This window comes from Ambystoma mexicanum, chromosome 8, assembly GCF_040938575.1.
Source record: "Ambystoma mexicanum isolate Mex_15411 chromosome 8, UKY_AmexF1_1, whole genome shotgun sequence".
In the NCBI taxonomy this organism is placed as follows: domain Eukaryota; kingdom Metazoa; phylum Chordata; class Amphibia; order Caudata; family Ambystomatidae; genus Ambystoma; species Ambystoma mexicanum.
The window spans coordinates 931,078,018-931,090,169 of NC_090929.1; positions in this window are offsets into that span (position 1 = coordinate 931,078,018).

The window sequence follows — 12,152 nt, forward strand, 5'->3', positions numbered from 1 at the left end:
CCTGTCCTCAACCACTCAACTCCTCTTTCTTGGCGACTTTAACATCCACCTTGATGCCTCCAGTCCCCCCACTGGTCTCTTTCGTGACCTCTGCGACTCTCTCTCACTCTCTATTCTCCCATCTGGGCCTACTCACTCTGCTGGGCACACTCTTGATGCTCTGATCTCTTCTGACCTTCCCCTCTCCGTCCCTCTCTCCACTCCTCTCTCCTGGAGTGATCACTTTAACCTATCCTCCCACCTCACCCTGCCTACCCCACAGGCAAAGCCACCCTCTTCACTGCCACCCACCTTCTCGGTCATCCGACCCATGAAGCGTGTGTCAGTTGAGGCTTTCGCTGCTACCTTCTCGCCCCCCCCCTGCCCCTTCGGCTGACTCCCACCCTGACACAGCCCTCTCCATGCTCCACTCTGCTATATCTGTTACTCTTGATATCCTTGCCCCCGTCATGAGAATCCGCCTGAAGCCCAAAGCCAAATGTAACTCCTGGTATGACTCGGATCTCGCCACCCTAAAACGCAAGTGCAGGGTTGCAGAGAGGAAATGGCGTGCTTCATGTTCATCCTCTGACAAACTGGCCTGCCGCCTGCTCCAAAGGCAGTACCGGCTCTCCGTTCTCACCAAGAAGAGAGCCCTTATCCAAGCCCGCATCTCTGCGGCATCAAACAACTCCGCCGAACTCTTTAAAATCTGCAAGGAGCTGGCCAACCCTGTTGCAGTCTCTACCTCTCCTGTCCCCTCCCAGGCCCTCTGCACTGCACTGGCCTCTCACTTCATCTCTAAAACTCAGGACATCCTGTCCTCGCTCTCCTCCTTTCACCTCCCTCCCTCCCTACTCGGCCCTTCTTCTGGCCCTTCTGCGGTCACCCCTCCTCCCTCTTTCTCTGCCTTTCCACCTTTCTCTGCTGACGAGGTTTCCAGACAAGTCCGATCAATGAAAGTCTCGTCTAAACAGGTTCACCCCTGTTCCTCCAAAACTATCAAGGACCACATCAACTCCCTGGCTCCTGCCCTGGCTGACTTTTGCAACCACTCCTTCGCCTCTGGAGTCTTCCCTTCCCCCCTCAAGCACTCCCTTGTGCACCCTCTTCTCAAGAAACCCTCCTCCGACCCCTCCTGCCCGGCTAACTATCGCCCTATCTCCATCACTCCCTTCCTGGGCAAGCTCCTGGAGAAACTTGCCATCTCCCAGCTTAACCTCCATGCTGAATCTGTTGGTAGTCTTCATGACCATCAATCTGGCTTCAGAGCTGCCAGAAGCACGGAAACTGCTCTCCTGAACATCCGTGAAGACCTGCTCTTGAACCTCGATTCCAACACTCCGTGTGTTCTCATTCTGCTCGATCTCTCCTCTGCCTTTGACACTGTCAACCATGCCATCCTGCTCAACCGTCTCCGGGAAAACCTGGGTATCACTGGTCAGGCTCTGGCGTGGCTGACCTCTTTCCTTTCAAATCTACCCTCCCAGGTCCAACTGGGGTCCTTCCTCTCCGACATCTTTTTCTCCACCTGTGGTGTCCCCCAGGGATCTAATCTATCTCCCTGGCTGTTCAACCAGTATCTGGCACTCCTTGCCCACCGCATCGCCGCTCTCTGCCCTAATTTCCAGTGCTATGCGGACGATACCCAGCTCATTTTCAGGCTACCCTCAGCCTCCCCCTCTCCTTCCCTCATCTCTGACTGTCTGTCTGCTATCCAAGAATGGTGTGCCGCCAATGACCTCTGCCTTAATGCCAGTAAGACTGAGATTCTACTCATCGGTACTCCCACTCCCTCCTTCCCTGCAGCTCTCTGGCCTGCCTCCCTTGGCCCCCTCCCTGCTCCTACCTGCAAGGCAAAAAACCTTGGGGTCATCTTCGACTCCACACTCTCCTCTCCTCATATTTCTGACGTCGCCAAGAGGTCACACTACCAGCTGCACCTCCTCAGAGGTATTCTTCCCTTCCTCTCCTTCCCCCAGAAGCTCACTGTCTCCCGAGCCCTGGTTCTCTCGAAGCTGGACTACTGTAACAGCCTCTATCTTAATCTGCCTGCCTCCACTCTCCGCCCTCTGCAACTCATCCAGAACAGAACTGCGAGACTTGTCCTTGGCCTCAAGCCCGTATCTCTCCAGGACTGAAATCTCTACACTGGCTCCCAGTGTCTGCGAGGATAAAGTTCAAAACCCTCTGCATTGTCCACAAGGCCTTCTGGGGCCTGGGTCCTAAATACCTTCAACTCTCTCTTCCCAAATATCTTCCTTCCCGAGCCCTTCGCTCATCCGCCTCCAATTCCCTCAGGGTTAGCCGCTTCTCGAAGCAACGAGCTGGGGGTAGATCTCTCTCCGCGGCAGGGGCCTCCCTCTGGAACAGCCTTCCTGCCTCCCTGAAACTTGAGGAGAACCATCTCCGGTTCCGGAAGCACCTCAAAACCTTCCTCTTTGCTTCTGCTTTCTCTCTCCCTCTCCCCTGCTGAACAGCTAATTAATTCTTCACTGAAACTGCACTTATCCTGCAACTGGACCACTCTAAACGGCCTCGGTCCTGGGCCCAGCCACTCGCCTCTTGCACTGATGCCCTGGAACCCCTTTGCACTGCGGGACTGTCTCTGTATCCCTACAGCCCCCCCCCCCTTTCCCCAGCACTTGCTCTGCACTTACCTCGCACTTGCCACCAGCTGGCCCTATTTATTTATTTATTACTTTACGCCACTTACCTTGTACTGCACTTCCCCCCCTCCCCTTCCCCTTGCACTTTTCCCCCTCCCCCACCCCTGCACTTGCGCGATCTGAATGACACCTGGCCTAGTAGGATCGTTGTCTGTCTCCCCTTGTCCCTCCCCTCCCTGCCTCGTCGCGCCTTGAAACACCTGTGTATAGGCGCGTTACAAATACCATATCATATCATATCATATCATACCACACAGTGAAGTATGAAAACAAAATTGTATTAAAAAAATATGAATGCAAATGAAATGAAACAAACTACAATGCCAATGAAAAAAAGAAAAGGTGCATGTCCGTCCAAAAAAATTAAAAACACCAAATCCAAAAAAAATGTACTTCAAAGTCACATTAAAAATGAAATCAATCTGACAGAAAAAAAATAAATCCAAACACCATTGCTCCATGGAGAAGAAATACAAAATTAAAAAATAAAACAATCCAATGAAGAACTATGTACAAAATATCCAAGGGTCCATGAGCCCAACTGAACAAAGGAAACCTACAAAAAACCCTAACAAATATGCAACTATATACAAAAAGTGGAGCTGTGTCCGTCGACTCCAAATCATAAGAATAAGCAAATGAAACCTAAAACTAAAGAACTATATACAAAGGCGGCGGGCAAGTCCAGCGGCTCACTCCGTAGTGTTCCGGGCCAGGGCATCATCAAACTCCTCGTCTATGTCCCGGAGGCGGTCCTGTTCCATGGCCCCGAGGGTCCGCAGGGACGACGCCATCTGCTCCTCCAACCCCCTGCGGATTGTCTCGAGGCACTCGGCCCGCCTCAGGGCCCTCCGCATGGAGTTCTCCGCCCTGACCATCGTGAGCCGCTCCTCTTCCGCCCGCCGCCGCTCCGCACCTATCTGCTGGCCCAACCGCAGCCACACGGAAGACACTTCCTGTCCTGGGTCCTCCTGCCCTCCGGCCGATGCCTGCCCCTCCGATGTTGATGGCCCCGAGCCATGATGCCTCCCACGTTGACTCTGCTGCTGCCTCCGACGCAACTGCCTCTACCAGCACGACGGCATCCAGGCTGATGGAATCCACTGACGCCGTCGTGCACGTGCCCTGCCTGATGATGCCGGCACATCCTCCATCTGCTGGGGTACAGTTGCTGTGGTGTCCACCCCTGCTTGACCTCCGACTCCTGACTGTGGCAGGGATGGGATCCCCACTGAGCTGGCTGCATAGGTCAGGGCAGGTCCACAGGGGGCCCTGGTGGCATCTGGGCTGGAAGACGGCAAGGAGAACGACCGGCGTATAGCCTCCACAGAGGAGGAGAGGGCCGCCAGATTGGCCGACACATGCAGGAAACCCCCGAACATGGAAGATCCCAATTGGGCCACGTCGGCACGGTGCTCTTCGTGATGATGTGCGTGCTCCTCCCGGGAAGCACGCACGTCATCACGAATTGCACCCGCGCGCATCGCAACCCCAATCAGGACCTTCTCCATACGGACACGGGTCCCCTCGTCCGCAGGTGGAGGGGAGTCAGGTGACATGGACATCCCCTCTACCTGCGGACGGGCCTGGGACGGGGCATCCCTGCTGGTGCATGGTGGTGCACTCACAGGGTCAGGGACAGCGACATGCACAGGCCCCTCCACGGTGACCTGTGCTGCCTCCTGCCCCTGGCCCTGGACTGCACCACTTGCACCAGCAGGGATGCCCCCACCAGGCCCCATGTGTGCCCCTGTGGCGGCCTCCTCCTCCTCTGTGGAAACCACCAACCTGGATGGCTCCTCACCGTCTTCCACCGTAGCAGGCCCCTGTGGGGGCTCACCCACCCCTTCCGCTGCAGCCGTGGGGGCATCCCCGCCGCCTTGCTCCACAGCGCCGTCTCCGCCCTCTTCTTCACTAGCCGCTGCGTAGAAAGAACACAAGCATCAGGGTACTGTACAATGGTCCCCTAGACAGGAAGCAATAGCAGATGAGTACCACTGTCAAAGTACACTTCCATCATGTCCCTCCACAACACATGGGTCAGTCCAGGCAAAACACACACAGTAACAGGCATGGTGCATGCCATGGACATTTCCATACATGTCCAATTGACTCTTGAAACATACAATGATATGGAACTCACATGCATCATGGGTCATGCCTATTACATGCACACACTTCACCTCAGTCACATCCATCTGGCCCCATACACCCCAAACACAGCGGATACAAGGGTAACTAGGCTGCATCAGTGAATCTGTGCATTGTCACACACATGTGTCATGCATCCATGGCATGCACAAGTCACAGACACGCAGGTCAGGCACACAGACATGGCTACCATATATGTACCTGGCATCAGCACCCATCCCTCACCCCCACCCATGTCCAGGAACAGAGACTGGCATGCTCTCATGTTTAAAATCTGCATAGGGCTCCCCATGTGGCATTTAAACACATGCAACAACCATGTGGTTCACACATCACTGGTCGCACATGCATTACCATGATGTCCCTGCACACATACATGCATACATGGCCTATGTCACACATACAGGCAAGTATCAGAGAACCAGCACACCGTAACATGCCCTGTCTCACACAGCAATGCTTGGACACTTACCGCTCAACTCCAGACGGGTCTCCCTCTCAAGGATCTGGGCGTGGAGCGGTGGGCGTACGCGTTCCAGGACCCTCATCTGGATGGAACTCATGCGGCCCCGGCCCCCCTCCACGAGGCGCCGGGCCTTCACGAGGGTCCTGGACCTCAAGTCCTCCCAGCGCTTCTTGATCTTCTGGACGTCGCGGGTTGCCACCCCCTCCGCGTTGATGGCAACCACACAGTCAGCCCAGATCCTCTCCCGTCCTTCCTTGCTGGCGCGGGACGATCCAAAGAGGGCATCATACTGCCCCAGGACATGCTCCACCAGGACACCAACTTCGGTGGCAGTGAAGCTGGTGCCCCTCTGCCCCTCTGGCCTGGGGTTGCCACTGATGCCAGATGTGGAAGTGCCCGACATGGCAACCCCAGAGGCAGGTGTGGGTGGGCAACTGGGTCCTGGGGCTGGGCTGTGGAGCGATGTAATCCCAGTCGGGAGTCTTCAGTTCCAGCAGGGGTGGACACAGCAACTGGACCCCTGCAGATGGCTGATGTGCATGCACCAAATGGCAGGGCACAGTGGCAGCAGGCAGGCAGGCAGGCAGCAGCAGATGGCACGTGGGAGGCTGCTCGGGGCACTGGGGGGCAGTAATTTGGCCTTCTGGGCAGGAGCGTGGTCTTCCGTGTGTTTTCGCGTGGCCAGCTTGATACGGAGTGATTTGGCACGTGAAAATCCTGCACGTCAGCGTGAAATTCGAGGAAAGGCCCTTAGCGCGTAAGCGCGTCAGCACGCATACGCGATTCTATTGGACCAAAGGCCCTCAGCGCGTAAGCACGTCTGTGACGTGACCCGCACAGGTGTTTCCCACACAGCATGTGATGACGGAGCACACGTGGAAAGACTGCACGTCAGAGTGTCATCGCGTGTAATTGGACAGCACGTCAGAGTGTCATCGCGTGTAATTGGACAGCACGTCAGAGTGTCATCGCGTGTAATTGGACAAAAGTGCGCGTACACTCGATTGGCCTATGTACGTGTATTTCAGGGGTGCGCGGGCACTTACACACGCAAGTACGTCAGCGCACCTGTATCCCGGGGTGCGCGGGAATTTCCACACGCTATTGGACTGGGTACTGGATTTCAGGGGTGCGCGGGTCACACGCTCGCCTACAACACGCGCAACGCATAAATTAGCGCGCTAACAAAATAACAAGCTCAGACCCAGGATGAACATACCGTTCCTAGCAACAGTGGCCGTGGGCTACCAAAGGAGGAGGAGGAGGATAGTCAGGGCCAGAATTTTCACACCCAGAACCAGCCTTTTCGGGATGCCTGATGACCAGGTGTATGGGAGGTACAGGTTTCCACCACACATAATACTGGACCTGGTGAGTGAGTGGGAGGATGACCTCACATCACCCACCCTGTGCTCCCAAGCACTCAGCCCCCTGGAGAAGGTCCTCAATGTACTGCACTTCTTAGCCACTGGATCATTTCAGCGGACAAGTGCCATAGTGGGTGGGGTATCACAGGCCACCCAGTCACGCTGCCTACACCAGGTCTTGAACATCATCACTGCACGCCCATCAGTCCGCAGGCACATATACCTGCCCAGAACACCTGCAGAAAGGCATGCTGCCGCCCTGGATTTTTACGGTGTGGCACGATTCCCCAAAGTGCTAGATGCCATCGACTGCACCCATGTGGCTCTACGTCCCCCCAGGGCATCCGAGCACATCTATAGGAACCGCAAGCACTGGCATTCCATCAACGTGCAGGTAGTATGTAATGCCAAGGGAATCATCACCTCAGTATATGCCAACTATCCCGGGTCCACCCACGACAGCTTCATTTACCGAATGTCCATCCTAAGCCGGGACCTAGAAGCTGGGCGGCATGGCGATACATGGCTGCTTGGAGAGTATGAATGCCACTGCACATGCATGCATGTCAGATACTGAGCAAGGTCACAACCCCACCAATGATACCAATCACCACCTCCACAGGGGACAGTGCCTACCCTCTCAGCCCCCACATGATGACGCCAATTCGGAACCCCACCACGCCACCCGAGGTAAGTTATAACACAGCCCACATTACAACCCGGGGCATAGTGGAGCGCACATTCGGAGTGCTAAAGTCACGCTTTCGCTCCCTTGACCGTCCTGGCGGGCAGCTGTTATACGCTCCCCCAGTAGTGTGCAGGATCACAGTGGCAGCATGTGTCCTGCACAACGTTGCAACACGCCAGGGCCTGGCCGTGGACATGGTGGTGGCCCCACATCCCCAACCACATGCACAGCCGCTGCGCATGGGAGGGGAAAGGGCACGGAGGGAGGCAGCCCGTACACAGCTAGTGGCTAATTACTTTACATAGAAATCACACCCCTGTGGAGTGCACACTGCCCTGGCACATTCCATCTGACAATCAATGATGACTCAACCTGACACTGATCCTGAATGTCTGGAGAATCAACCGTGAAAACCATATCAGCCTGAGATTGTTCACCTGGAAGTGTTACAATGTGTGCATCCCTACCCACACAGACACCACCAAGGCAGTTTTGTGAAGAAACACATTCAAGCAGCTAAAATGAATACCCACTTGCAAAATGCAACAAGAGGACAGTGCCATGTCAGCCAACCCATCCCCAGCACCGCCACACAACACACCGTGCCATGTCATGCTATTTGCAGGTAAACAAAGTAATCCCCACAACATGACACAAGTGTCACAATGTACAGTGTCCCTAATTGAAACTTGCAACACCTGAAATGCTCACAGTAATGCAGGACCAACAACAAACTTGAGCAGGTACTACCATTAACATGACATCACAAATGTAATAAATTAGTAGTCTCACCACCTGGAAATGCCTGCACTCCCACCACTTCCAACTGTACAGTGTTGGCGCCATGTAGAGTTGTAGGTGCACTGCTGCCAACATGGACCCCATCTCCAAACTAGAGGGCCTTGTGTAGACATGAGGAAGGGACCTGCAAATTGGGAGGTAGACACAGATGATGAGTTACACATCAATGCAACATGCAGTGTACAACACAACAGCAATATGCACTAGGAATGTATACACAGTATTGACTAGACTACCCACACATGTAGTGGGAGTCCAATGTCACCATGTACGTCAATGTCACTTGGGCACACCCTTTGCAAGCCCATGGAAACGGGAAGCAGGAGGGGTGTGTGTGACTCAAACCCAAGCATCTGAACCAAATAAATGACAAGCCTGCATCTGCCCAGCCACAATGCAGCGTATGCCCACAGGAACCACGGAAGGCAACAAATTGTCCCAAAAAAATTGGGAAAAATAAAAATAAAAATAAAAATAAAAATAAAAATAAAATTTTTGGGGAGGCCACCCAGGAGGTCCGAGGACAGGGTGCACACCAAAACCCACCTGTGTGGATCCTGGGAAAAAAAAACACCTCCATGGGCTCATGGCCCACACGGCTACCCTATTGTGGGAGTATCACTGCTGTCGCTATTATCACCCTGTGCAGCTGCATCCGGAGGTGGTTGCACTATGGGAGGCAGCCCACGCAAGGCCCTAGTCTGCTCCTCCATGGCTGCAAGCATGCGGGTGTGGTAGGTCTCGTTCTGGAGGATGAGTGTGCGGAGGTCCCCATGCAACAACTCACGGGATGCCTGGACCTCCGCCCTCGTTGCCTGCATCTCAGCTGAGAGCGTACGGGTGAGACGCTCCAGCTGCTGTTCTGTCCTTTGGTGTGTTGAAGCCTCAAGCTCAACAAGAGTCGTCCTGAGGTGAAGGAGCTCCTGCCTCAGGGCTTCCCTGTGGCCCTGGGAGTCTATGGAGATGGCCTCCTGCAGAGTCGCCAGTGCCGCCCGCCTGTCCCTGTTGGACGCCAACATGTCCTCCCTGTGTGACTGGCAGATGGAGTCGGTTGCCTGCTGTAGTCGCTCCATCAGCCTTTCAGGGGGGACAATGGAAGTGGCCACCCTATCCATGGCCTGAGCCATCATCTCGGATGATGCTGCCTGTTGGGTTGGCATACCGTAAATGGATTTCTCCCATGCGGTATTGCCAGGTGGCGTACGGCCACCACGTCGGTGTGCACCACACCTGTCTGGGGCAAGGCGAATCGCGCCTTGCTGTGCCGGCACTGCCTGAGACTGCAGGACTGCATTCCCCCTCTGATCTGCTGGCCCAGGAACATGATCAGATGTCGCGGAGTGTGACCCTGCATCCGTAACCACCAAAGGCGTAGCTGCCAACACTGACATCCCCATTGAGGGTTCTGACCCTGGTGCAGGTGGGTGGGACAGAACAGAATCCCTCCCTGGAACACTCACCTGCGACGGCACGTAGGTCTCATCATCCGAATCAACACCTGAGTACAGCTCGGGGGAGGTGCAGCCAGAGACACCCCTTGAGAGCACGACCTGCAGCACTTGTGGGTTCTCACCCACCACCACACCACGTCCCTCACTGGTGGTTGGTCGGCCCTCGGACCCCTCCTGGGTCTGCACCATCTCCACAACCCCAGCAGTATCAGGTGCGTCTTCCCCTGCAAAGACATTAAAACAAAGAAATGGAAACAGGCATTAGCACCATGGCACACAATGAGGGCTGAGAAGCAAGAGAACCAGTACTTGATTGACACATGTCCCACATGACTAAAACCCTCCCATGCATGCACCCTCACTGCATATGAAGGGCAGGCAAATGGCACACACTGATGACACCAAGATGGAAGATGAACACATTTTCTGCATGCTGCCTGGCAGTGGCATCACACATTGGCCTGTGATTGCCAGGTGAAACACACATGCCATCACACAGATGGCATGTTCCATTGCTATTGAGTGAAGATGGAGAGGAGGGCAGCACCTATTCATTCAGTCCAGTTCCCGCATGTAATAGCTTTTCTAATTCAAACAGGTCAGATTTTTCACCTGGAGCTGCCAGTCCAAAATGGTCCAATTGCACAGGGACATGTGTGAACAAATGATATCCAGGTAACAAAGTCACTCCACTTTACCATAGCCATGTCAGACATGTGACTAGAGGACTGAGAAATGCCTAGTAAAAGTGGTGGAATGCAAACAATCTGCCTGAATGAACAGAGAAAAATAAGCAACAATGTTGTGGCAGGGTGACACTTCAAGGGCAACTGGCGTGCTGTTGGGCTAGATGTCTACTGTTGGCAGAAGGGATACTGCTATGGCCAAATGCAGCTGCGCAGGATGTATTGCATGAAGCACATGGCTGACCCATACGACTCAGGCGCACACACTCTCACCTGGTACACAAACAGAAGCCCTCACACACACACCATGCACATGGATGACACACACATGCATGTGCACTCACCGGACAATGCCTTGTAATCAGGCAGATCTCCCACGCCTTGGATCTGTTCCTCCGTGACGTAGGTCCCAGCAACTGACTCATGTGGAGTGAGTTCCATGTCCACTACTGGAGACCCACCTCCAGTCACTAGAGTTGCGGCATGACTTGAGGCCAGCTTATTCTTTGCCCTGCGCTTTAGGTCATTCCAGCGCTTATAGCAATCATTGGCTGTGCGCCTCACGATTCCAAGGGCACTTACGATGTCCGCAACGGTCTGCCAGTGTGCCTGGCGTTGTGCAGGTGTGGTCTTGGATCCTGCAACAATGATCAACTCGTTATCATGTCCGGACACATACTCGACAAGTGCATTCAGTTCGTCATCCGTGAAGCTGGGCTTCCTCGACGGGCCGGACTGTGTAGCCTTGTCTGGGGCATCAGCCTGTGCCGGACGAGCTCTCTTCCTCTTCCGCTTGGAAGGTGGTGGTGATCCTGAGTGTCCTGCGCCACTCTGGACACTAGGGGCAGGAGCCCTGGTGGACTCTGTATCAGGAGTGTGGGATTGCACACTCAGCATGGGAGTTGGTGCAGGCATTGGCTCAAGTGTAATGGTGTCAGGGGGAATGTCAGCAGGATGGACTAGGACCGACACTGTCCTGGCTGGGTGTGTGAGAGCTGGGGTGGATGGAGCCGCAGCTGCCCCTGCAGCCTCTCCGCCCTGCCTACTTGGGGCAGCAGATGACCTTGCTGCCCCAGATCCACGTGGCATGATGACATCAACGTGCACCAGCGCACGTGTCATAGGCCTGCTGACCTGGAAGTCAGCCATGGAGTCAGCCAGGTCTGGTGCCACAATGGGCTGGTCCAACAAGGGCTGAGCATGGATGGTGTCAGCCACATCAGCCTCAACGGGAGGGGGGGGGATTATGGGTGCCCTTGACTGGTCCTCCACACATGGGGGGACAGGCTCACCCTGCAAGTAATGACCACATCCCCTACCGGATCCACCACGGCCACCACTTGTGGCTCTTCCACCTTTGCCACCCTTACGGAATCCTCGCCTCCCAGCCATGGCACTGATGTTAATGTGCGTATGGGAGTGGCTGTAAACTATTGTCCTGGGCAATTGGGGGTCAAAGGGGTTGGGTACCAGATGGTAATTGTACCCTAGTGCTCTAGCAAGGCTGAATGTAACCCCTGGGGAAAGATGACGGGTCACGCTACGCACAGGAGGTCCAAAGAAGGGAGATGACGTGCACGCAACCCCTCCTAGACCACGTGTGCAGAAAGAAAAACCTGCACTACGCTGTGGCACCCAGTAACACAAGAATGAACGTATGCATGTCACACGCAGCCTAGAATGACCTCTGAAGGGGTAGGCTACACACGGGGCAAGCACAGATGTTAGATACATGCCTGACTCACCGTCTGCCAGGTAAAAGAGCGTGAAAAAGGAGCGCGTTTGGTTGGCAACACCCCCGCCAAAAGAAGATTTGTACGCTGTCTGAGGAGACAGGACAACAGTAGAAGGGAACACTGTTTGAGGGAACAGGCCCAGGTAAACCAGTAAAAGA